The sequence below is a fragment of the Melanotaenia boesemani genome, chromosome 20 (genome assembly GCF_017639745.1).
Source record: "Melanotaenia boesemani isolate fMelBoe1 chromosome 20, fMelBoe1.pri, whole genome shotgun sequence".
In the NCBI taxonomy this organism is placed as follows: Eukaryota; Metazoa; Chordata; class Actinopteri; order Atheriniformes; family Melanotaeniidae; genus Melanotaenia; species Melanotaenia boesemani.
The window spans coordinates 3465469-3492395 of record NC_055701.1 but is presented as its reverse complement, the minus strand read 5'-3'; the positions used below and the strand labels follow the sequence as shown (position 1 = coordinate 3492395).

At 40.0% G+C, this 26927-nt stretch overlaps 1 long non-coding RNA gene across 2 annotated transcripts in view; it reads right to left on the bottom strand.

The window, feature by feature from the left end:
- Positions 1 to 1658: 1658 nt before the first annotated feature.
- The window catches only part of LOC121630721, a 35686-nt gene continuing 10417 nt past the window's right edge, over positions 1659 to 26927 (bottom strand). The window contains exon 4 of one of the 2 annotated variants that reach the window (XR_006008583.1): positions 1659 to 1782. This is a non-coding gene — a long non-coding RNA (uncharacterized LOC121630721). The remainder of the gene's footprint in view (positions 1783 to 26927) is intronic. The other variant, XR_006008584.1, reaches the window with a different exon arrangement.

The following is a 26927-nucleotide window of genomic DNA, read 5'->3' as shown; positions in this document are numbered from 1 at the left end:
AGCCCAAATTCCTACTTTTCCAGAGTTTGATTGAAAACACACCGTTCATGTTGAGCCCAGCTACCAATGAGCCAGAGGCATCATTCACAAGGACAAGGAGACGTTCGACATCAGGCCCAGTCTGGGATGAAAAACTTTTGGTCTTTAACAAAATGTCAAATCTCAGCTGCTGAATTCTAGGAAATACACAGAAATTTAAAATGAGTGTTCAGTTTTCTGCCCAGTGTCAGCATTAGCTTTTTCCCTCATTCAGGTGGCAGTGCAGCTCAGAGGCTATCTGGAGAAAAGAGTTGTATCGACATGAATTTGTTGAGGTCATTGGTTAATGCTTGTTGCAGCTTTTCAGGGCAAATTATTTTCCTGTCAGTCCTTTTTCAAGTGTTTTTAAGTCTGAGTTAAAGCCTGCACAGAAATTAGCAACCTTGAACAGCTGCTTTGCTAACAGTGTTCAGCACAACTTACTGACTGATCTGATCCACCAGAATTTATTTCCTCAGATGAAGATTTCAGCTCAGAATCCAAACCACAGATTAAACATCCCTGAATATTCTCTAAATTTCACTCACATGGCAGTTATTTGAAAAACATGCACACGTATGCGGTGACATTGTGTATGTCTGCATTTATTTCCCCAAATCACGAATGTTGTACTGGAGTACGTTTAAGAGACAAACATGCACCACACATACTCTCTTCACCCAACTGGTGTTATCTGTGCACTACTTTGCGTGTCTGTCCGTGGTGTACGTGCACGCTTTAGCGTGTACAGCATCCGACCCTTGGCTCTCAGCAGATGCCAGCGTCTGTTGTGGAGCCCTCTAATGGATGCCCAGCTGGAGTCAGGCGCACACACGGGCAGCCAAGGTCATAGCCACCGCCTCTTAGGACCCCATCATTTGGCAGAGCTCTGCAGACCGCAGGCTGCCGACGAGCTCTGTATCTGTGCCTGGTTTGTGGAGAAATAATGTGCATTTTTCTGTATAATATTAGAATTTTGTGTGTTGATATTTTTCTGTGTGTGTGTCTGAAAACAGGCTGTGTCAAACAGGCATCGCAGCTCAAACTGTATTTTTCATTCTGCATGTTCAGAAATTCAGCATTTCGTTTTTTTTTTCCTCAGGCCAACTAAGGCGGGAAACTTTGCAAAAGTTACTATTTTCATGTATTTGTGCACAAAACTAGCTGTAAATGCAACATTATCTTTATCCCTTAAGAATTTACTTCTTCTTACACATTTGATAGAAATATGGATGTTAGATTGTTCTCTGGGAGGACAGAGAATAGTGTGAAAAAAAGTCTGCACAAACCCATAGGCTGAATCTACCGTCACTGTACTCATTTCTGAGTCGTATCACAGCTTAATATTCTTTTAATTTTTTTATTAATGTCAAAACTGAACCTTAAGAATATTTAGAGCAACTCACTCTGTAAAATCGTCTTTATTCACTTCATCAGGACATTTCAGAAGTTGTGCCGTTTTCTGTCCTTGGTGGTTTTGGTCTCAGCATATTTTATGGGAAATTAGTCTGTGATGCGGTTTGAAGATGTGACTTCACAGCTGAGTATAGCTGTCACATGATGTTAAACATGCAGCCTACGTCGTCTCTACCTCATCTTATTAAGGTGTTGAACCCTCTCACCTGGAAAAGTCTGATGGGTATACGGGTGTGAAACCCACCTGAGCCTAAAAGGAGGCAGCGTCACCCAGACTTTCTCCACAGCAGGAATATCCCATTACTCTGTCCTCTCTGCACTGTGGCTGCTTCCTCTTCCTCCTTCTCCCTGGTTGAGAGTGGATAATAAAAAGAGAGTGTGGGGATGAAACAGAGAAAACATATCTAAGGCTGAGAAAGAACAAAATCCCAGATAATTTGAAAACTTGAACAGGCGCTGTGTAACATGGAAATTATTTGGGCCACTTCGAAATGTGCTAATCGGTAGGTTTTACGTTGCTATTTCGATTTAAAAACATTTCAATGCTCAGCCATAATCATTGATTTTTCAAATTCTTACATTAAGTACCACCTCAGAAGATATCAGGCTCACCTTTATGACTGACATTAAGACACAGTAGAAGAACCCACCCTTTTCCATCAGGCTTCAGTTTCCTTCATATACCCCAAAAAAAAGAAAATGTTTACTACAACCATGTTTGGTATCTTTTTTCTATATGATCATTATGTTTACACTTTAAAATTAAAAAACACAAACAATAAAATCCAAATTGAAAAAAAAAACTATAATAAAACCACCCAACATCATGTTTTTGTGTTTAAGTAAATTATAAAAAAATTATGCCTACACTGAAAGAAACACAAAGCCTGTCCATCCCACAAATACACTTGGATAAATATGGGGTTGTAGGTGAAATGGTAGTCATGACAGGTCCAGCTCCAGTTCTTATCACTTCATCAGAGGAATGACTACTTGCAGAAATACTGCATCAAGTAAAGCTACGAAGAAAACGAGTAAACAACAGTTTATCCTGGAGGAAATGAGAAGATCATTTCATCTTTCTGTCTTTGCCCGCTTTCTTTCTTGGGTTGTTTTAAAGCATAAAGTCAGCAGAGTGGTATCTGTTTGCTCAGAGATGCAGAGCAGGGCAATGAGCGCCGACCTTGTGTGTCTTGCAGTGCTCACTGTTTTGATCAGCCATGCAGGCTGCAGGACTTGAAGGGCGGAGCTTCAAACAGAATGCTACAGATGGTCACGATCTTCCAGAATTAAGTGAGCTGCTTGGAAGTCTCGCTGCTGTGGGATTTCTGCATGATGCAGAAATGAAAAAGCTGTTGTTTTTTTTTAAATCAAAGCTAAAAAAAAAAAAAAAAAAGGTTATTTGTTGCAACAAAACATGCTGATAAAGCACTCCTTCCTGATATTTCACATAAGTTCAGATTAAGAAGTCTGCATCTCATGTGGCATGAGGTCAAAACGGCTTTTGATCAAAGATGTTTATACTTTCTTCTTTGTTAAATCACGCAAAGAACAGTTAAGAAATTAATGTCTATGGCTTTTTATTAAGCTCTAGTAGCTGAAGTAAAAAAGCTTTGGCCTTAATTTCCTAACAGTCTTACAAGAAGGACCCTTTGCATGACATAACTACTTGTTACAAACTTAGCACAAACAATAAGGAATTGGTGTTTAGAAAATTATTTCCTCCTTTAATAAAACGAACTGGCAGGGACTGACTGGCCATCGGGCATACCAGGCATTTTCCCGGTGGGTCGACGTGTTTTTTTGGGCTGACACAGTTTATTGGTCTGATTGGTCCACAAAACTCAGCTGCCCAACTAACACTGGGCCAGCCTGTCCAAATGTTTAACCACCAACCCCCTCCGACGTGTCCCTGTGCCTGAGTAATTCATTCATCCAAACATTCAGCACAAAACTTTCTTTCCTGACCACCGAACACCCAAGATTTTAGCCAAAGGCTGATTTCCATCCACTGTCCCTGGAGGGTTTTAGATTTTCAAAATGATATTCTAGGCAACAGCAGAATGTGTAAGATTATTAATGATGTCTTTACTTTCTTACTAAATCCTAAAATAGAATATTTTACAATCATTTTAGGTAAAATTATACTAATGAGACACTGTTTGAGATCACATTGCCTTTCACACCCAGTTTTAGCTGAGAAAAATTGACTCACACAGGTACTGCAAAGATTTCTATTTTAATATTAGAAAAAAAACACTTAACTTGAAAAGTGAAATAATTGCACCTGGTAAGATTTCCTGACAAGAAAATATCTAGGATTTAGAAAAGTGAGAAATATCTTAAAACAAGGGGCAAAACATTCACAATCTTCTTAAGTGTTTTCCTTTATAATAAGATAGCTCATTTCTGCTGTGTAGCAATTGGAGGAAAACAGCACTGGACCATCATTATCCAGGTAAGGGCTTATCTGGGCCGCTTCACTGGAAAATGCTTCGGGTGACACATTCTCCTGTTATCCCCCATCAGGACTGCCTGGTTTCTGGGGAAAAAAGCTCAGGCCCCCCACTGATTTTGTTCATACAAAGATAATAGGTGTCAATGTGAAACCGATCAACCTTGGAGAAAAGGTCGGGGACCCCCGGGTAATATGAACACTTCTACTTAAAAAAAAATTAAATGGGAAAAGGCCTCATTTCTCTCCACAAAAAAATAAATAGAAACTGGCCTTTGTTGTCCTTTAACAGTCTTCACCACCAGCGCGGGATGATTTGTATGCTGACTGCACAGCTTTTCAAAGATCAATGGACAGGAACGATAGCTCTGTTATCATCCAAATCCTCTTGTATAATGAACAGCATCAACATGTAAACAGGCTTCTTCTATTGTATGAAAACGCTGGTGGATGTTCATCCATCCAGAAGCTTGTGTCCATGCATACATTTGTACGGGTGAGAAACTGGTTTTTGCTTTTATGGAGAACACATCTGTTCTGGATGTGCCAGAGATCCACGTAAAAATCTGCCCCTGCATGTGCAGCAGTCTGATGGCTATCATTAGTTACATGTATGTGCTGCCAGAGCATGTGTGTGTGCATGAATACGAGTGCTGGTCAGGATCTGAACACGTCCTGTGAGGAGTAACTCATAACAAGTGTGTTAGCTGTTCATTTCTGTCCAGGCTGGAGCTGGAAACAACACGACCAAGGTAACATCAGTGCATCGTCTGTCAAACAGCATCAAGGTTTCCACTGCGTTTGTCTCAAAAACTGTTCCATGTCAAATGAACCTGTTAAATAGGAGTGAGACCACGCCCCCATCAGGAGACCACACCCCCACCACACCTCTGATCAACAGGTGGGATTTTTCTTCCACTTCCTTTACCCGCTCAGCTCTGTTCATATCGTTCTCCCGACCTCCACATTACTGTACATGTTCACCCTCCCTCATCCATCTATCCTCCCCTTCTCTCATCTATCCATCCTCTCCCTCCTCCCTCATCCCTTCATTCTACTTTGCTGCCTTTTTAATCCATCCACCTTTCACCCATCCATTCATCCACCCGCTCTCCATCCCTCTCCCTCATGCATCTATTCATTCAACCATTATCTTCTCTCACTCACCTATCCATCCTTTCCTCCTCCTCCCTCATCCAATTCTTCCATCCATCCTCCCTCCTCATCAATTCTTCCATCCATCCATCCATCCATCTTCTTTCCTCCCTTCCTCTGTCCCTCACCCTTCCTTCCACTCTCCCTCATCCATCATACCCTCCTTTATCTATCCTGCCTCCCTCCCTCTCTTCATGCATTTATTCAATCATTCTTCCTCCTCCCTCCCTTATCCATGCATCCTACCTCACCCCTCACCCTCATCTATTCAACCGCCATCATTCTCTTCCTCCCTCACCCTATGTCCACTCCCGGTCTCCTGGCATCACACAATCCAGTCCATTTGACACTGAAAAGATGCCTGTCCTTCATTATTTGTTGTATCACATTTGTTGTCATCGCGCTAGTATGACGCCACGCCAGGTGTTAGGATTAAACCCTGCCTTCATAGTACACAAAACACCCACAATAACCGCTCAAAGGTGACAGAACTGTCATCATGGTTAGACATAGTTACAGAAAAGGAAATAGAAAAATAAATAAACCAAAAGATATAACTGAGTCCAGCTTTCAGGGCTCACTGGTTTCAGAGGTGGTTCAGATCTGGTTCTAACATGCATATATCTGGTACATATAGCACAGCAGGGTCAGATTAGCATAAGTGTCCATGAAAAAAAGGTGCAGTCATTTCTCATGCCTTTTGGAGGCTATGTATGTCCTTTTCCAGCAGCAAATACTTTAAAATGTACAATTTTAAGGAACATAGATGATCTTTTTGGGGATTAATAAATGCTGAAGTGGAACTTTAAATGCAGTCCAGGGGCTGTTAGAAACCCTTGATAGTATCAATGAATCTACATTCTCTTCAACATCATGGCCTAAAAGTAATAAAATCAATAAAACTAGATTAGAACTCTGTCTTCGTAGCTTCTGAGCTACACTGCTGAGGTTTGGACATACTCTGCATACATTTGTTACCTTCAGCAACTTCCAGATCTAATTCTGTACATGTGATCCCAGAGCAGACTGAAGCTACCATCTGGGGGTTTTTCTGTCACTGTCAGCACTCTCTTTCATCCTGCCTATGGGCTTTGAGACGTTCCTGCGTCGCTTCTTTTTTTGTTTTTTTCTGCTGGAGCAAATGCACAGAGCGCATGGTGAGCACAGAAACAGCTCTGATCAAACAACTGTTGGCACGCAGGGTGAAAGAACTGTGTGAATGTGTGTGTGTGTTTGTGTCCCCGTCCCTTTTTAACAGCTTACTTTTCTTTAACGAACATTTGCATGCATGCTGTTGACTGTGTGCTTTGCATGTTTGCAAACGAGCCAGCGCCTGTGGGCATCAACGTGTGTGACCCAGCTCTCCCAGCTCATAATGTATGCATGCCATGTCTTTATATGTATGCATGGATACAACAGTGTGCAGGCCTCAGTGTGTGCTGTGTGAGAAAAGTCAACACCATCTTTAAAGTCTGTTTGACACTGCCCTGCGCTCTCTCTGCCTCTGATCTACAGACTCCTCCCGTACATCAAGCAAAACGTTGGCTGTGTGAATAAATACCAAGTTCGCTCCGTGTGCCCTTTAACATTCACCTGTTGGGGCTGTAGTGTCGGGGATCACGAAGCATATGAGTGACTCCTCAGCACACATCACTTTTGATTCTGGGGACTCCGTAAATAAATAAAACTGCTTTCATGCATCTACGCTGACTACACGTGATTACATGTTCATACATCTGTCGGATCTGTTCTTGTGAAGGCAATAAGACTCTTGCTTCAAGCAGGAAACAAACATGAAGCATGCAGAAGAGAAAGCTATAGTAATATTTCAGAATTCCAAAGATGGAGGCTATAACAACATGTTTGAATGCCATGAAAGCAAAATATTCATTCAAGATACTATGAAAAAAGTCATATCCAAAACCCTTTCCTACAGTTTGGATGCTGGTGACTCGTTCGGGTGTCAGGATTGGGTATAAAAGCATTCTCTTATTAGAGAATCATCAATACTCATCAATTTCTCAATGACAGATTGTAGATTTGTGTGTGTGTTATGTCTAAAAACTCTGTCTGCAGACAGTGTGAAGCCCAACAAACAAACATGACATAACACCCCCATCACGTCAATTTGCCACTCAAGTTCTTTAAGAGAAAACTTGGCGGTTACCACAAGCAGGAACTGCACCTAAAAAAAGACGTATTAGCCCTGAACTGAGCGAGATTATGAACGATGCTATTTATGTTCACATGAATCAAAACAAGACTCCTGAATGCTCAGCCCTGCACTTTGTGAGGAGACAGAACTGCAAGCTCAGTGATGCCTGCGAGATGAAGTGTTGGTAGGCGTGTTAGAGGTCAGAGAGGAAATTCAGGTGTGTCTGGAGCAGGAATGCATGTATGAAATAGCAGCAAATAGCAGTTAGTGGTTAAACGGCCCTTTCAGCAACATATTTAGAAAGCTGAATGAACTGGCTGAATTTTTTGGCAGAGGCAGGAGAACCTGGCAGAAAAAGTTAGAAGACCACTGATTTTTGCACATATATTTTGGTAAATTTTGGCATATTAAAACAAGATGGATGCTCTGACCCCCCACCACCTTCTCACGCTGTGGACCTTTCCTGGATCAGCCCCTAAGGTCGCCCCACTATCATCTGGTGGCAGAGACTGGACTGGAGAAGGGAACTGGGAGAAAGTTCACAGGCTCACTTACTTATACTTACTTACGCACACATGCATGTACACTCACATACACTATTACAGACACACCTCCCCCATGATTTCACTGCCTTGGTTGGGCCCTTACCCCCCTCCCTCCACTCCCGGGCAGCAGGTGGATTGGATGCGCTCCAGCTGCGTCCACACTTGGCTGCGATGGGAGACCTCTCCCCCCCTGCCATGTGTTTTCTTAAGTTGTGAATGTCTGAATTATGTGCTTTTATGTACTGAGGTGTGTTTTTTGTATCTCAACACTGGGCCTGGAAGGGCTTTTTTTAGCCTCACCCCGTTGCTCTCCCTCATGTTATCTTTTTCCATCTGTGAAAATGGTGCGCTGCTCGGTGGCTGCTGCCTCGGTCTGCTTGATCCTGTTTATGTTTATATGTTGTTGTCTACTCTTGGACGGGTTTGTACTGGAAAAAATGTTTCGTTGAACTAGTTTCATTTATTCATTCATCAAAACAATGCCAGACTTCCAACAGTGTGACTGCATACAGACAAAGTGTGTTAGGTTTTCCTGCCTGCAGTCCACATCCGTCCTTCACTGAAAACTTCATGAATGATCGCGGTATGTTGAATACCCAAAATCTCATTTTTTCAATGCGTTATTACTATCAATAAAATAACCAAACATAGTTTGAAGAATATTTGTATCTTCTTGTTCCATTTCTGAAGGGTTCATTTCTGTAAGTAACTGCTATCTAGATTTCCACAACACAGGTTAAAGCTGAGGAGAATCTGTAGCATCAGCTGTTTAATTCATGCTTCATCAACTCATCAACTCAATCATCAGCTCATTGAAAAATCTTTGTGGACATCAGCTGACAAATCACTTTCATACATAAAAATCTGCTTAAAGATGGAACGACGTGCTGCTGTTAGAGCAGATGATGAAACAACAGAACAACAACAAACATAACAATATTAAATAAGGGAAAATATCCTCCCCACCATCCTTGTTATGATTTCCACACTTCATCTATAAAGTCAGTATGTTTTGTTTCCCTTCAAATAAAATGAAAAAAATAAAGACAAATGTTCATCTTTGTGAAAGCTTAAGGGAAATTTCACCCACTCTGCACTCCACAAACCTGACATGACAAAGGAAATCTAGCTCCTCCTCACACAGCTCTTCATTTGACTACTTAACAGTCTTGCCAAGATTTTTTCTTTGCTTCTGACCTTGATCAGGTTTCTTGTCATTCAACCAAACCTGAATTCTGAATCCCACCACTCTACCTCACTCTACAGAATGTCATTGTGTTGTGTGCTGAGCAGTATAATATATCCACAGTTAAGTGCAGCATGTTAAACTTAGACAGGATATCGTTAAACTTAAACTTACGATATCTGTAGAAATTCATGCATATGTTCAGACGTTTTAGGATGCATAACTTACACAACTCATTCTCTCTGTGCTGGTCTCCGTCTCACTCTTGTGTCCTTCAGACAGCACCAGTGTAACCTGCTCCCGTCCCCTGGGCCCGGCCGGCTGAGGATGTGAGGCAAAGACCGAGACAGAGCTTCATAAAATGACAGTGTAACTATCACCAATGCTGAGCCATGATCACACACAGCAGCATGTTTACTAATGAGGGATAAAACTGTTTGCAGCTTCAAAAATTTGTTATTCAACCACTAAGCCAAACTTAATAAATACCAACTACAGTTGAGGCGTGTTTCTAAAGGACAAAACAATAAAAATAATAATAAAGTATTCATGGACTCATCTTATTTACTAGGAGTGCCGCTATTTACCAGTATGGAGAATGTGAAGTTGATTTCCTGCACTGGTTTGTATGAATAAAATGTTGTATTATTGCTGCCTTTTCAATCCAGAAACCAAACCAAAGTCTAACCAAACCAAATATTACACTTCTAGCTAAAATAAAACCATTAGAAATATGTTTGTAGCTTTTTTTCTTTTTTAAGATTCATTATCAATGTAGTAACTTATTAAACTGAATGCATATGCCTCTATAAAATAAAATAAATATATAAAATAAATGCAACTTCTGGAAGTATCTAAAAGTATAATAATTTGTTTGCTGTAATAAATTTGCCAAAAGTACATGAGATTTCAAATGCAGATGTTGCATTCAGTATCATTGAGTTACTTTTGGTCCTTCTGTCTTGTCTCTCCTTTTCTTTTCACCCTTTCAGCCAAACAAAACAAAACAGGGACACCAGGATTAGGGATGTCATGATAACTTAATTCCACAACCAATTATTAAACGCTACGATTAATTAATCGTAAAGATCCCTCAATATTGCCACTTTCCATAAAGGCAAGAATAGGCTATTTATAAGATGACGTCCATTATGAAGCTAAATCAGCTATAAGTCACAGCCAGCGCGGATCATGTGTCTGCTCTTGGTGCATCACAAGTTTTTTTTTTTTTGTTTGTTTTTTGAGTCTATCCGTAATTCGCACCGTCTTCTTTCAGAAGTCTACTGCACCTTTAGATTGTCCTGCAGCCCACTTGTTCCACCTGCTTTACTGGCTGTTTTCCTTTATAAGCTCCTTTATATACATAATCAGTACATGTCTGCATACCATCCTTTACTGAATACTTCCACACTGTCTCATCCAGAAGATTGTGAAACTAAAAATAGAACAGCGCCAAATCCCTCAAAGGGACCACTTGTGGCTAAAACAGGTAGAAATAATCATATTTCCTGTGTTCTTTACATACTAAATATTACAACTAGTTTCAGTGAACATTCATGTAGTTTTAGGAAATGTCAGGGACGAGCAAGGCTTTACGATTTTATTAGACTAAGTTGACCAGGCTATGCAAAGTTCAAAGCGGTCAAACTGACTGCCCTGGCTTTCTGGTGTTAAAATTCTGCTCAGATTACTGACATTTAATGTCTTTATATTATAACCTTTACAGTAATCTCAAATGTTATTATTTACACAATGTCCCTATCACAGCATCAGGTAAATATTTCAATTTTACTATAAAAACATTGCTATGATTTCATTTTAAAATCTTGTTTGAATAAATTTACATTTAAGAACAATTAACATCTGTAACAAAGGCACACCAATCTGTGTTCCCTCGCTGTGTGTTTGCTGCTAAGGCGGCCATGTTTGCCCTTACTGTCACTCATGACACTAAGCACGAAGTCACAAAGTCAGTACGGTTAAATCCTGTAAGGTGTGATGCCCTCATATTCCTCAGCATCACCACGTTCTTCTGAACTGGCTGATGACTCCACCACACCAACCAGATTAGATGTGCTACAACCATCACTGATGTTTTCAACCACCTCCATCATGCATGTAGAACAAGGTTACTATAATCAACGAAAAAACAAAAACTAGAACTTAAAAAAATTCTCGTTAACTGAAATAAAAATAAAAAAAAGAGCACTGAAGGTCTGAAGACAGGTCCGTGACATCACGTGTCAACAGCGTGTCCGCCCGCGCTGGCTAGCGTGATGGCTACGGAGATTTCTTTTATTATGAGCAGGTGATAAAATAGGTGGAAGGGAAAAAACCCACGAATCTGAAAGTTTGAAAAGCTGCACGAGAAGGTTAACCAGGAGTACCTGGACCTGGCAGCCTCTCTGCCCCCTCCAGGAAAGAGAAGCTTCAGCCAGGCCGAGCAGCATGGGGAGGGAACGTATCTTAACCAGCTGCTGGCTCTCAGTCTACAGACACGTTGCACTTTCAGTGTCTAAAATATTCACTGCTTTCACTTTATCATGTCCAACATAACATGCAAGGTTCTGTACTGTTAACCAGCTACAGGGATTTGCACTAAAGTTGCTGCACCTCTAGTGCAATTCTTTATGTAGTTAATTATGAATAGTTTTATCTGAATGAATTAAACTTCTAGTCTAGAGTTTGTTGGGTTTTTGAGGTTGTTCATTAGTTAGATTGAGCTCCTTTAGACTCCAAGGACCTACCTAAGACTGCTATCTTAGGGGCTGTTGTGTTTGATTTGTCGATGGCTGTTCATGTGTCCTCCTGATACAGTTTTTAAAATTGTATCTTGTTGAGTTTTTATTATACCAGTGCTTATTCTGATGATTTTGAATTTTGCACCTGACAAATACCCTAATTTACAAAAATAAATAAATGAATAAAACACTAATAAAAACTAAACTAAAACTAAGCATTTTCAAAAACGAAAACTAATAAAAACTAGAAAATCTGCTCTGAAAACTAATTAAAACTAACTGCTTTTGAAAAGAAGAAGTCAAAACGAAATAAAAACTAAATTTAATAAAAATCCAAAACTATTATAGCCTTGGTGTAGACTGGTCTGGAGGGGACTTTTCCAGCCACCGATGCGGCACTCTTATCAACGTCTTACATTCGCGTGGAAACAAGCCTTAAGTCATTGTAGAAGAAACACTCTGTATATGTTTAAATGTAAACAAGAGACTCGGTGAGGGAGCGGACAGCTAGCTTCTAGCCCCAGTAGGGAAGCTAAAACAGAAGAAAACAAGGGACAAAGGTCAGATGAGAAATGCCACATGGAGGTAATATAAGTCCATCCAGGACTGTGTGAAAAACGTGTCAGCATCAAGTAGAAATGTGGAACAACATCCCAGATTTATCAAACAAACAGTTGTAAAAATAATTAAAGAAGCTCAGACCCCCTCCTGTTTCTTCTTGGTATGAACTGCTCTATATTCTAACTGTGACGCTGAGATATGAACGGCTTCACTTTCCAACTACAAGATGTAACCTGTGGCCACTACACTCCATTTCCTCTAGAACAGGTTCATTCTTAGTCCTTGTAGTAAAAACTAGAGAGTATGATGTTATTTATGTTATTTACGCCACAGCACCTCATTTCTCTCTACATGCTTTCTGTATTGCACACACCGGAGTTCCCCCCGATGCGCAAACACACGTGCACGTGCATGCACACACAGGTGAGCATGCTACAACCCACAAACACAGCTGAGCACACTGTAGTTATCCGAGATCAGACCTTTAAGAAGATTTAGAGTGATGCCACTCAGTAAACCACAACTTCTATCTGTCCTTGGTGTGGTTTGCTGTTTCAGTCATTTGCATTGTGTCTTCCAAGCTGAGTGTGGCAGTCACATGATGTTTAAACAACTGTTGCCCAAGAAACACGACAGGAACTCAGACTGAAGCGAGTGGATGTGTAAAACCGTGGACGCTGCAGGATTGAAACCTGGATTGAAACCTGGATTGAGCGCCGTTTAACATGAAAATGAATCACTGTCCTTGCGATTTGCTAACCGCAACCGTTTAAACTGCGATCTATAATCGTACAGCCAAATTCACGCCTGTTTCAACCTTATTTGAATTAGTTTAATTTATAAACATCTTCATGGTATAAGACATCCAGTTAGGTGTGATTTTATGTGCCATGGATATCAATCATACACATATGTAGACAAACATATCTTTTTTAGATTAGACAATTAATGTGTGTTTTGTTAAGAGTCTTTTTTCTGTTTGGATTGTTTGAATTATGTCTCCAGGATATAAACATGACAATACCTAAAGATAAAGAGGATGAATGTGATGTTAAACTTCTCTTAAAAATGTGTAGCCATGTGAGTCTTTTTGTGGGGGACAGCTGGGACACCCACCCACTGAGCATCTCAGCTTTCATCCCGATAAAAGAAACTGGCACAAGTTTCTTCTTGCCTATTCATGTTTTATTGTAACATCTTTCACCTTGACCACTTTCCTCTTCTTGTCTTCTTTTTGCCAAAGTTTTCTTTTGTCATCTCAGTCATTCCTGTGTTCATAGTAACCACTTATTTTCTAGCAACCAGCATCTCCAGCCAGCCGTTTGACGTTATCCAAGTAATACATGTTCACTATTTCACAGCAGAAAGTCAGTTTATTTTTGTGTTGAGTGGATAAAACTAATCAACAAGTATATTTTCTCATCCATCATCAACCCAGAGATGTGAAGGAAAAGGAGAAATTGAGCAGTGTGGTCATTATAATGTAGCAGGTTTTTTTGTTGTTGTTGTTTAAAAAAAAATTCTCAGTCATATTGTTGAGAGTAATGGCTGCTGGAGGGACTGACTTCCTGTATCTTTCTGTCTTGCAGCGTACCTGAAGAAGCCTCTGACTGAGCACACTTTGTTGTTTCCTCACTGTGTTGTGTAGATGGTGAGAAGAATTGTCCATCATGTTCAGCAGCTTTTGCAGCATTCTTCTCTGGAACATCAGCTTCAGATCAGACTCCAGCACATAAACCGGCCTTCTCTATCTTGTTTCTTGAAGTATAATATGGACAAAACTCCTCCTCTTTTCAATCTGCCTTGCTCCTGACCTGCATCTTTTTTAGCTCGTGGGAGATATAGTGTTATTTCGCTCATTAATTTGGTTTTGGAGAGCTCTCCAATCCACATGGAGAAATCACTTAAGCAGCACAATGTTTCTAACCAGCATGAAAAAAATCTCTTTAAAAACAGCTTGACAATGCATAAAAAAACAAAACAAACAAAAAAAAAACAACTGATTTATTGATTTAAATCTATTCAAATTAAATAAATCCAATATCGATTCTTAAAACTTGGAGACTGATTTTTTAAAAATGTCCTTTTTGCCGGTAAAGTGACCCTATTCTCGCGTGACGTAGTAAGACTGGACGATATCTTAGCATATAAACACTCAAAGTCAGATTTAGACGTTTTCATTCACCAGTGTGGATTACACTCACTTATAAAGTCTTTTGCAGCGTATTACCGCTCACATTAGCAGCTAACGCTAGGACCGCGGCACTCATATTAGCAGCTAACGTTAACCGGGGCTGCTGCACTTCACAACAGGAAGTGATGTCACCACACAATATGTACCTTGAAATAAATCCGGCATGGTCATTTAAAGTCACATTTCCTGTAAAACTGGTTTACATTTCGTCCTTTCATCACACAGTAAACAGTCTGGTGTTATTTATCTGGTTTCCATGACGACATGTCGTAGCTGCTCCCACACATACAGACACGTGCACGTACACACAGGTTTCCGTCAGAGGACAGAGTGCTCGCATTGGAAAACATGTCAAGAATATGAGAGTTTTCTAAAGCCTCTTAGCTGAAAATGACATTACAGTCATTTAGCTGACACTTCTATCCAGAGCGACTTACAGTGGGGGGGGCAGTAGCGTTAAGGGTCGTGTCTAAGGACCCAACCGGAAGGTGTTAACATTCGTCCCTTAGGGTATCGAACTCTGGTCTCCAGTATGGGAGACGGATGCTATGCCAACTATATGGAAGCATCTTGCTCCAGTGAGGAGCAGATGGAGTATTTATCCTGCTCCAGTGTTACTCGATAGAGTCACGGTCGTCATGGAAACATGCACAGCTGAACAAGCTGAATCTACGTCATTCTAGGAGTCGTATTACAGCTTTAAATGGAGCCAGTATTCTTTGTAGGTTTTATTAACATCAACATGTTATCTGAGATCTGAACTTTAAGAATATTTAGAGCGGCTCCACTGAATGAGACGGTTTCATCAGGACATTTAAAAAGTTTAACTTGTTTTTCTATCTATGGTGTTTTTTTGTTTTTGTTTTTTTTTCATCACAGAGTTTCTGGCTCTGAATCTGGGGAAACACTGTATTGTTATGGTATTTCAGAAACGCATGTAGCTTTATCAGATCAGATATTACAGTAATCTGATTACTCCCAGATGACTGATTTTGATTGTAAATGCACTCAGTGTTGTATGAAAACAGTTATCTGAGAATGTCTTTAATAGTCAAGAAAATTGGTGATGTTACACAATTAGCTGTAAATGAACTGATATAGAATCGAATCAAAACAGGCTGCCATGAACTCAGGAGATTAGTGAGGATACCCAGCCCTAATGATCAGACCTACTACCTTCCTTCGATGCCACCTTGCAGCACGTTGTAGAATAGAAATCTCCACAGTGGAGAGCAAATTCATTCCTTTTATTCTTCTTTCTTAAGATTTTATGATTTTCCTGAAACAGTTTGTTCTTATCCATAGTAACACTCATGCTGGTAGTTTATGATTTCAGTTTGTCTGCTTATTGGTGTGTCGGTCGGTCGTGGTTAGTCGTAAACGTGCATTCATACCAGCATCTTTGCAGTTATTAAAATTCCCCCCAGACTTGATCAAACCACAACAATAGCCACTATTATCTAAGTTGTAATTATTACTGAAACAGCTTCTTTAACATCTGAATTCTACATTAATTCCTTTAAAAATATAAATAAAACAGTGCCTGCTAAATATCTTCACTCTGTGACAGCGTACACGTTGGAAAATCTCACTAAAGCAGAGCTAACCTGCTTCTATTAGCTCCCCTAAGGCTGCTGAAGGAAGAACTCACTTATCCGACAGGATGGACTGCATACTCGCCCAGAGCTGCAATTAAAAACAGAGCATTTGCCCCCCTGATATTTTAAGAAGGATTGGGTTATGAGGAAGAGTGACATTTTAAAGCTAGCTAGGATTTTTTTTCTTTTTAATATCTTGGCATACAAAAAAGAAAGTGACCACATGTATTACTTTAACTGAAATGGTTGGAAGATGTGAACAGCAGTCATAAAGATTTTTATTGAAATTTGGACTTTCAAATAGATCTAAACCAAAACGTAAAAGGATTTAAAGTGTAGTCTGAGCCTATTTGAGGGTAAAAACTAAACAAGCATTAGTGCACATGGAAAACGTTGAAAATACAAACACAGAGGTGATGTGATCATATTTCCTGGGTGCAGTATCAAACTTTAACACTGAAAAAAAGCCTGTAGGACTGAAAAGGAAAATAAATAACAATAAAAATGTGGCATCAAAGTATAAAAACACATATGAAGAACATGCAGGAGGAGTGGGAAGACAGGCATGAAAAAAGAAGATGAGCGAGATGAAAGATGGAAAAGAAAGGAAGCTGCTAATTCGTTGGCCAGGCAGGCAGGCGTGGAAGAAGGGATTTGGACTGAGCTCTGGTCCAGATCCCTGCCTGTTAGACTGACACAGCAACAACCCTGCCACCGGCCTAATCCTCCAAATCACCCCTCCACCACGGGAGCAGAGACAAGCAAGGATTGGAGGGAATCAAATGGATGAGTGGGGAAGGAGAGGGAAGGAAAGAAGTGAGGGATGGACGGGCAGATAACGGAGAGCAGAAAGAGGAAGAGCAGAGCTGCACATGGAGTCAAACAGACAAATGACAGAGAAGAAGCAGGGGAAGCAAAAACAGAAAGAATAAGGAGGGAAAGAGAACAACAACATAGGGCCAAATTGGCTGAGAGAGATGGAGTAAAGATGGTGGAGAGCATGGAGACAGGCGGGTGGGGGTGTGCTTTGAGCTGGTGTTTCAGCTCCATCCAACAGTGGGTCTGCCTGGCTCTAATGAGTGTAGCTGCTCTCCGGAGTGTGTGTACAGTAACACAGATAGTGTGTATTGATGCTGTGAGGGTGGGGAGGCGGTGGTGGGTGAGAGAAGCAGGGTGTTCGGTTGGCACTGCCAAACTTCTCCACCACCAACACCCTTTTTTCTGCCTTACTGCCTCTTCTTTCATGCATCTCCCTCCCTCGCTCATTAGTATGATTGAATGCCCCTCTCTCTCTCTCGCCTGCTATCTGCCAGGGTCAGTGAGCATGCAGAGCATCTCCAAACCCACCGCAACATTCACCAACCCCCTCCCATTTCATCTCGCACTATCTCTCTCCTACAAAACAAGCTGCAGGCTGGTCTCACTCCCAGCATCCAAGGAGCTGGAGGTTGTGGCCTGAAGTAACCCACCTCGCGGTTCTTTTAAAGAGCCCGCCCCAAAAAAAGAAGAACTACAAATTCACTTTTGATGTTTTCCTCACTAAGTATTCTCTCTCGCTTCTGTCTGCAGCCTTCTTCCTTCCTCCCACAGCCTCTCCTCCTGAAACCAGGTCCACATTGATTGTACGGGGTGTGAAAGGGCAATCAATGAAACTTTACTGCAGAGCATGGAAACTATAGAGTCTATACGGAGAAACTAGCAGGTTTAAATTAGTCTGGAGTTGCCGTATACCCCGACACAATGGAAGGAGAGAATAGAAAGGCTATATTGTGGAGTAGCATTCAGTATGACTCGACACACAGTCACACACACAGAGGCACGCTGCCCTTCCCACCCCCTGACGAGGGCCCTCTTTAAAAATTCATTCAGTCAATAATGACCCTTCGCCCTCCCAGTCTCTCCTCGGAGCAAGCAGAGCAGCCTCCTCCCACACTGCATCGCTTTCTCCTTCCCTCTCTCAATCCCTCCGTCATTCTGATATTCAGCGCACACACAACGCTCTCTGTGGCCCAAGCACACACTCCTCTGCGTCCTCTCGGCCTAAAAAGTCGGCTCTGTGGCAACATTATCACATAAGAAGAAACAGTCACACTCTACCTGCATGCTGCAGTTACACACCTCATGCTAATTATTGCGGTATTTTTCAAAGATCATGAAGTGGGTTTTCCTTAAAACGACAGAAGAGTCACCCTGTGACTTCGTCAGCGGCTCAACAAATTAGCAGTGCTATCTGGAGGTGAGGCTAACGTGTCACTCACGCTGCCATCTATCTGATTACTCATACGGCTGGATCACAGATCTCTGACCAGAAAACAAAACAAAAAAAAACAAGGAATTATATATTTAAGGAGCACTGGAGGATCCCAAAGACCTGGTTGAGAAGCAACAAATTGGATTTAGTCAGAATCTGGGCTGAGAGCCAAGCTGTTCCCTCATAACATGTCAGTTATTTTCTGTTCGTGTCATATTTGAGCTTCATTTGGTGGTTTTGCAGACTAGAACTTCTTATCCTGCTTTCTCATTCGAATCTGAAGATAAAAACTTTTAATTAGCTTAGTTAAAAATAAACTTTATAAAAATGACTTTATGATAAAACTCTTCCTTTAAAGCTGCACCATTGAACTTTTTCATATTTTCACAGTGAGGCCCCTCTAAAGACGGCTAATCTGCATCCTGTCTCTTCTCTGAGATCTCTAGTCAGTAAACGTTAGTCCGATGTTGACTCATCTGCCACTTTCTTTATTTTCCATGTTCCCTCCAATAATGTCTTCTTGCGTTTCTTTGCTGAATCAGTCATTGTATGCATTATAAACAGCCAGTGTGTTAATATGTAGCTGTGCCGTAAAGCAAAGCGGGGCTGTAACCTGATGCAGGCTGGTAAAAAAAGCTGTGATGTTTCTCAGCTCCAGTACATAATGAATGTCAGTCTGCCATCAAAACAAGTCAGAAACACACATTTTTAGGTTCAGAAAGTTACATAGTGCTACTTTAATGTACAAACTTGAGTTTGTACATTTTTGTTTGTACAGTTTTGTAGTTTGTACATTAAATACATAAAAGGCACAATATCAACTGGCATTTAATTATTTAACATACTAAGGTGTTATCAGATTGTGTTCATCCATTTTCAATTCAGAAGTAGTTTCTAACGTCGATGTTGCATGTTGATATTGCTATAACCATCAATTGTGCAGGTCAAACAAACCAAACACGGACAGATTTCTCTGTTTGTTTACATACAGGTAAGAAAATTTGATTAATTGATCTTAATCGATTCACATGAAATAAATCCAGTATTGATCCATAAAACTTAGAGATCGATTTTTTAAAATGTCCTCATTTCCGATAACGTGACCCTACTCTCGTGTGAGTGACCAAGACTCAGTGAGATCTTAGCATATAAACACACAACTGGTTTCCTGGGCTGTCTCTGTCCAATCAGCTTCTCTTGCAGAGTGATGTCACTTCCTGTTGTGGGGGAAAAAAATTGAAGTCACCACATATGTAGCTTAAAATAAATCCGATACGGTCATTTAAAGTCACATTTTGCTGCATGTGCAAAGCTTCTTGGCCCATTTGAGTCAAGTTTAGCTGAATCATGCAGAAGTTATTATAACTCACCTTTTAAGGTAATTTTATACTGAATGTTAGGAAGTTCAAACACATCTCAATTATTACTTATGAATTATTCTCAAAAGCCTGTTGTGAATCATAAACAACCATTTTTTAAATTATTCAAAATGCATCCAGTGTGCCCTCTTACACAACCTTCTTCAAGTGCTACATCAACACAGAGATAAAAAGCATATGGGTATGCTGACCTAAAAAAGTGGGATCACCTTTGACTCCACCTGTGTCTGTTCCCATTACCACCCATTACCACCCATTACCAGCATTCACGGTTTCAAGAAGAGGTCCCTGGTGGCACCCTGTTCCCGGTGCGCTCAGGGGGCAACACTTCTCCTTTCTAGCATTCCTTGCCTTCGTTCATCCATCGTGAGCAGGCTGCTAAATGGAGCAGAGTGCCTCACTTTCTGACCCCTTTCATTGAGCCATGGGGTCTTCCAGTGGTGCAACGCTCTTGTGGTCCTGAGGGGCACAATTTGAATGAACCCACTCACATTGGTACTATTTTATAGCATTCAGGGTGCATTAAGCTTTGAGAAAAAAAACCTATATCCCACTTCTCTCTATCTTTCTGCATCCAGACCTCCTTTCACTTCTCCTCCATTCTGGGTAACATTTGACATGTTTGATAACAATTACTGGTTTCTAACCTAATAACTGAGTCCCAGAAGCATCAAGGAAGTGTAATAGTTTTATTGTTAAAACTGGGGATTTATAACTCAAAACACAGGACACACAGAGAAAACGAAGGTCTATTGGTGATCCTGCCAAATCCAAATATAGGAAGCCCACAAGGCCATTTAAAAAACTTGTTTGTTTGTTTTTTGTTATGTAAAATGCAAATAGAAACAATGACAATTGTACAACAATTATACAATGAAAACATGGTGCACATGTTTCTGTTTATCATCATTTTTTCCAACATTTCATGTTTCTGAGCTGGTAATTGTCCATCAAAAACAAATATTACCCTTTAAATCTCACTGAAACAGCAAAAGGGGGAAAAACAAACAACCAAGAAAACAGAAAAATTGTTTACATATTGCATCCCGACAGGAAGTATATATAGTAACCAAAATTTTTGTTATTGCAAATAGCATTTCTTGTAGTCTTTTTTCTTCCTCGCGTCACAATCCAGCTCATGGAAATGTGACAATCTCTGTCTCATTTGAAATCTGTCTCATTACTCTCCCTAAATTAATCTAATAACTGAAAAGTTTGGAAAGAGACCTGAAGGAAATGAAAAGGCCCTCAGATGTCACTCAGGGTTCCCCATGCTGCAAGTTGCTCACATGAAAGCAGGTGGAGGAGGATGAGGAGAATGATAGCTTGATTCAAGTTTCAGCTGGAGATTTCTTCTAAATGCACATGCAGAAAACTGGATCAGAAAGCAGCTGTTGAAATGCAGGAAACTGGAAAAGGAATGTGTGAAACAAATTCTGGATATGGGTCAGAAAGAGAACAACATCTAACCAAACTACAACCGTTCAGGAAGTCAGGATGTCTCGATTCCTTGGAAAACAAAGCAGGAAGCTGACTGTAGGTGGCCTGGGTGGAACTAGCCATAGAAATATATACGGAGACGCTATTTAATGTGGTTGCTGTGAAACGTCAACATGTCCAGCATATTGGTTGTAGCAATAAAGCTGGTGGATGGGTGTTACAGTTGAAGTGGGTTGAATAATAAATATCTGCTTGTTTTTCAGCTGACGAGGAGTGTAGAACTGTAACATAATCATTGTGTTATATTATCACTAATCAAGTGTGTTTCGTCCCATTGGGTTTACATTAAGTTAGATATATAATAGGTGGAAAAATTACTGTCAAAAGGAAAGGCAAGAGCGGGTGTTAGTCAAGAGCAGATGTGGCTGGTTTTCCCTGGTTTTCATTTATTTTATTTTTTAAAAGGCAAGACAAGGGAAATTTTATTTAAAAAACACGCGGCGTCTACGTACATATGTCTATGGAATTAGCAAACACTGGATCAGGAAGTTAAAGTTTCTGAAGATGACATGTACGCCACCAAATAAACTTAGCTTGTAATCACACTCGTACATTCAGTAGATATAGACAAATGAACTTTTTCCCACATTCTCTCGTAAGACTGCGCTCTTTCGGGCGATCTGATCAGATCTCCAGGTTGGAAGCACCTTGATCAGACTGATCAGAAGCTGTGAAACACGACACAACAATCATCAGAAAATAAACTGTCGCAGCAACGTAATTTTTTCCAAGCTTAAAATCACAATGCTTAAGCTAAAGGAAATGTCCTGAGTCTTTATCCAAAGAGGATATAACTGCCTTCACCACGTCTTCCTCCTTGACTGACTGCATTACATTTATTTTGGTCCAGTCAATATTTAGTTTTAAGGTATTCAGTCCGATGGACTGACAAGCACGAAGCTCAGGTTGTTTTCTGCTTTTCACAGGAAGCAACTAATTTATTTGATGGTTGTACAAAATGTAAAATGACACTAAACCTCAGAAATATTGAACCGTTAAACTGTTCAAATCTTGTCTTTGTTTCTCTAACATTACATAAATGCAACCTTTAAAAAGGCAATTTATAACAAAATTTATGTTTAAAAATATTTTCTAGAATTTAAAGCTCTTCTGAAAAAAACTTACACATAAATTATAATTAATTTTAACCTTTGCTGCAAACAGAAATGTAAAATTTGAAACCAATTAACAATTACAGAGTACAGTCTAACCTTTAGATAAATGCTTAATCTGGTCTGATTTTTACACATTTAAAACACATCTGGTCAAAATGGGGCAAAAAGCTGGACATTTATATGCATTTCTTTAGTTTCCATTAACCCATCTTGTTGCTAGGCATGTTGATTTTTAAATGTCTGCCTCCCTCCCACCTTCATTGGACTGTAAAACCCATTCCTCCACCTATTGTTCCATTATCCATTAATCATTTGTGCATTTCTGCCTTAAACACTTAAGCCAACCTGTCTACCACCTGTCCATCTCATCAACAAGTCCTCTTATTTTACCATTTCTCCTGTCACCCATCCATCACCATGTCTTCCTGCATCCATCAGTGCATTTATTCATCCCTCTTTGCCTTTAGCATTTCTGTACTCACCCGTCCATTACTTCATACGTCCCTTCCTTCTTCCCTCAGACTATTCAACCTGTCCATCCATCTGTGCCATCTTCCTTCTGTCATTTTTCCCAGGAATCCTTTTCCTCCTGTCATTTTTTGTCCAGGGATCTTCACAACAGTCAGACCCTCCCGACCCGGCAGAGAGAGCCAGGCAGATGGTGAATCTTAACTGAGGGATTTTCACGTGAAGTTTATCTGTACATGAACAGCCCTAGAAGGCCGGTGCTCACATTACAAATCTGTAAGACTCACTATTTCATCACTAAAATGTAAACACACTAAAGCTGCTTAACAAAATCATGAGATACGATTTCTGAGGTAAAGAGTCAATGGGTCGCATTCACCAATATCTTCTAAGATTACCGTACCCAGCTTTATCTTTATATGTGGATTGATTCACTCTTATTTAAATTTAACACAAAACTGAGTATAAAAAGAGAAAAGACTTATCAGACAGTATTCCGAGGGTGGCCTTAATGTCTTAGACTTCCAATCAATGGTATATTCAAAATCAATTGGTTAAAACAATGTCTAGCACATAATAACACTCCCTGGTTTGTTACACCCAATTTTCTGTTTAATAAATGTGCTCTGTACACAGCTTTCTCAGGTGTGTACACCTGCTGTGTGGCTTGGTGGAAAGGTTCTCGAGGAACGCTCATGTAACAAACGCTCGTATTTGATCAGTTTTTACTTCTGTTAAGAGTCAGTATCCAGACTCATTAATTCACTGGAGAGTGATCTTTCCTAAAATCAGTAACAATGTCAGGACTGAATCTAATAGATTAATTGTCCCCAATAAAGTTAAAGAAATACATATTAAAATCTTACATTACAACATTAGATGTTCTCCCTGTAATGAATTCTTGAACAAATTTAGACCTGATGTGTCCCCTTTGTGTTCCTTCTACAGAAGAGAGGTTGAATTAGGGCTGCTTGATTATGGGAAAAATAATAATCACTTTTATTTGATTGAAATTGAGATCTCGACTATTTAACACAACTAGAGAAAGAGAAAGAGAGATGGGGGGGTACAGACTAGTTTCTTTCCTCCAGGTCCCAGTAGCTCCTGGTTGTCTCAGACCAGCAGCTATGGTCTGCCATTAATAAAATGTAGCGTGACATTTATATACGACTCTAAGGTGCATCTTGACCACAGGTCCGTAGCGGTGGTGAAACATTGGACTGTAGCCACGTCCTTCACACCACCCTCACCACACTCATCATACAGGGCAGGAGACTCTCCACTAACATGAAGACGACATGGCAGTGATGCCGTTTGTCCAGGGTGTTGATGAGTTTCTTAAATCGTGGGTTGTTCACTGTTAACTGAGCGCTGGTCTTTGGAGAGAAAAATAGTTCTGTTTGTTTATAACGTTTGTTATCTCTCTCTGTGTCTCTGAGAGCTGGTGGATTATTTAGTTGCGACTCACAAAAATTTAATATTTTTCTATTTTTTGTGTCGCGTTGCAAGCCCCCGTGTGCACGTCTACGTGAACGAGCGCAACGTTTCACATGCATGAATGTCACCTGTCGCTTGGCTGGAGGAGGGCAGCGGTTTTCACCTCATCGCGCAGGTTCCATAGAAAATGATGGAGAAGGAGCGACGTCGCCTCCCGTGTGTCCAGCCCGTAGCTTGAGAGGCGTTTGTAACGCGTGTTGAATAAAAGCAAAGCGGTCGGCGCTGTGGGAGGAGTCTGCAGCAGAGCGCTGCAATGCCAGCTGAGCTCGATTTGCAGCTGAAAACAGCACAAGAGGAAACTGAGAAGGAGCAAAAAATCGGACCATTTCATTTTCATGATCGTTGAAAACCCAGATCGTAATTAAAATAAAAATTCGATCGCCCAGCCCTAGGTTGAATCTTTTTCTCATTTGTTTTATGGATGGCCCAATTCTACTAACTTTTGGACTTAAATGTCTTTATTGGTCTGGGAATCTCATAAAGTTTTGATCTCTATCGCTAAACGTTTGGTCTTTTTCTTAAATGTTGAATGTAATAACAAGGAAGTTAATAATATAATAAAACTGCTGTGTTTGGGTACATTTCACATCCATGAAGCTAGATTTCTCCAGGCTACGCTAAATGAACTCATCATCATCTTTTTATGACTGTAAAATACATAAAAACAAAAATACTTATATGAATATGAAAAATATTATGGTTCATTTTACTAGATAAAATTTCTACTCTATTTTTTTCTCTGTTTATTTATTGTTTAAACGTATCTTTATGCATCCTGATACATTGTATTCGCTTATTTAGCTGATATAATTTTGTTATTTTTGTCAAGTTCTGCTTTTTATGTGATATTTATTACACACTCCCTGTTCTTTAATGTTGTTTCATGTCTCTATGATGTCGTGTTGTTTGTGCTGTATCTCATGTTGATTAGTAAACTGTAAAATGTCTCCAATTTGACAAAAAAGGTTTGAATTTAAATAAATAAATAGTCTTACAAATCTTCTTAAATTTGTTATTAAGTTCTACTTAAGAAGTTATTTACAAAAACCCTCTGTGAGATTCATGAATATGTTCGTAAACCGCAGAATTGTTTGTTTACTTTTAGATTGGTGAGTACCAATCTCTTCTCAGTTGAAAAGATGGACCTGCCAGCCCTACTTTTCATAGGTAAAAGCCCAAAAAATGCTTAAAGGTCAAGATTTCCAGGCCATGTGCAAACAAACAGTGAGACGGAGAAGCGAAAATAAACAGAATGACAAAATTATGAATAAAAATAAATAATAATAATAAAAATGTGCAATGGAGTGATTTTCCTCCTTTTTAAATTGTTTTTCCTCAATCGTAAAAATCACATGGTGAGCTTCAAATAATATAAAACCGGTTTTATATACAGGTGGATCATTATTGCTCCTGAACATGGACAGCAACCTGCAGTCTGGTCCCATGAACGTGTTAAGACGCACATCCTCGCCATGGCGTGGCTGATGGGGAAAGCGCTACACGGTAGGATAACATTTCATTACATAGCACCTTTGTAAAGCAAATTTCCAGTGGAATCTGGGAGTCACAGCAGACTTGTACATTCATGGCGTGATATTTATGTGGTTGAGGGAACGGATCTGCCGTCTGTGCCGTCTTCTGCACCGATGGCGTTAAAGGAAGATCAGCAAGAGAATTAAATGCGTCTTGACTGCAACTGAATGAATAAATGAAACGGATGACGTTTGAATTTGCAATATTAGTACCTATCTTAAATAAAACGCTTTGTATTTCACCAAAAGTTATTTTAAAATCTGACAAAAACACGGCTGTTTTATTTTTGTATTTTAATGCACAGAGCAGCAGAAAAAACACAAATGCTGATTTTGTTCGAACGTATTGGCTTCCAGATGTTTGCAGGAGTTCTCATGAGCGTTCGAATACAAAGATTTTGGTGAATGCCACATATTTCATAAAATGTTGGTAAGTAGGATTTAAAAAAGAATTTGTTGGTAAGAATGGCTGCCGAATGAATCTGGTGTTTTTCAGAGCCAGAGGCTAATTCTGTTTGCACTGGACCCACAGGGGCCTCCTGCAGAAGGTCCACAGCAGGTTGGTTCCAGTTTCCCAACCACAGAAATGGAACACTGGCGATGTTTACATGGACAAATAATTGACTGAAATCAATCTGATCATAAAATGATCTGATCAGTTGTATTTACAGGATGGAACAATTTAATGTGATTATAATTCTTTTAACATGCGCGATGTGTACTCATCTGGAAGAAGAGGTGCAGAAGGTTTTATCATATCAAATATCAGCTTAAACAACTTGTTCTAAGCATTTTGACCATCGAGACACTCAATAAGTCACTTTCATAGTTTCCAACAAGAACTTATCCACCACAACCCAGTTCTGTTTACCTGCCGCTATTTTTCAAGTTTTCCCTGAAACTGATGACATCACTTAACCCCCACATGGTTCAAGCATGCGCAGAAATAACCAGAATGAGTTTAGATAGTTACTGTTTCCTCTTGATCAGACTGGATAAGTCGAGGTCTTTACATGACACAAATTTTATTCTGACCAAACGTGCTCCGTGTAAACACAGCTACTCTTTCTTTAATTATCAGCCATAAAGGATATCTGGGAGGGGCTTAGAATAGAGTCACACTTCACAGACATACAGATGTGAAGACTTCTCATACTGATG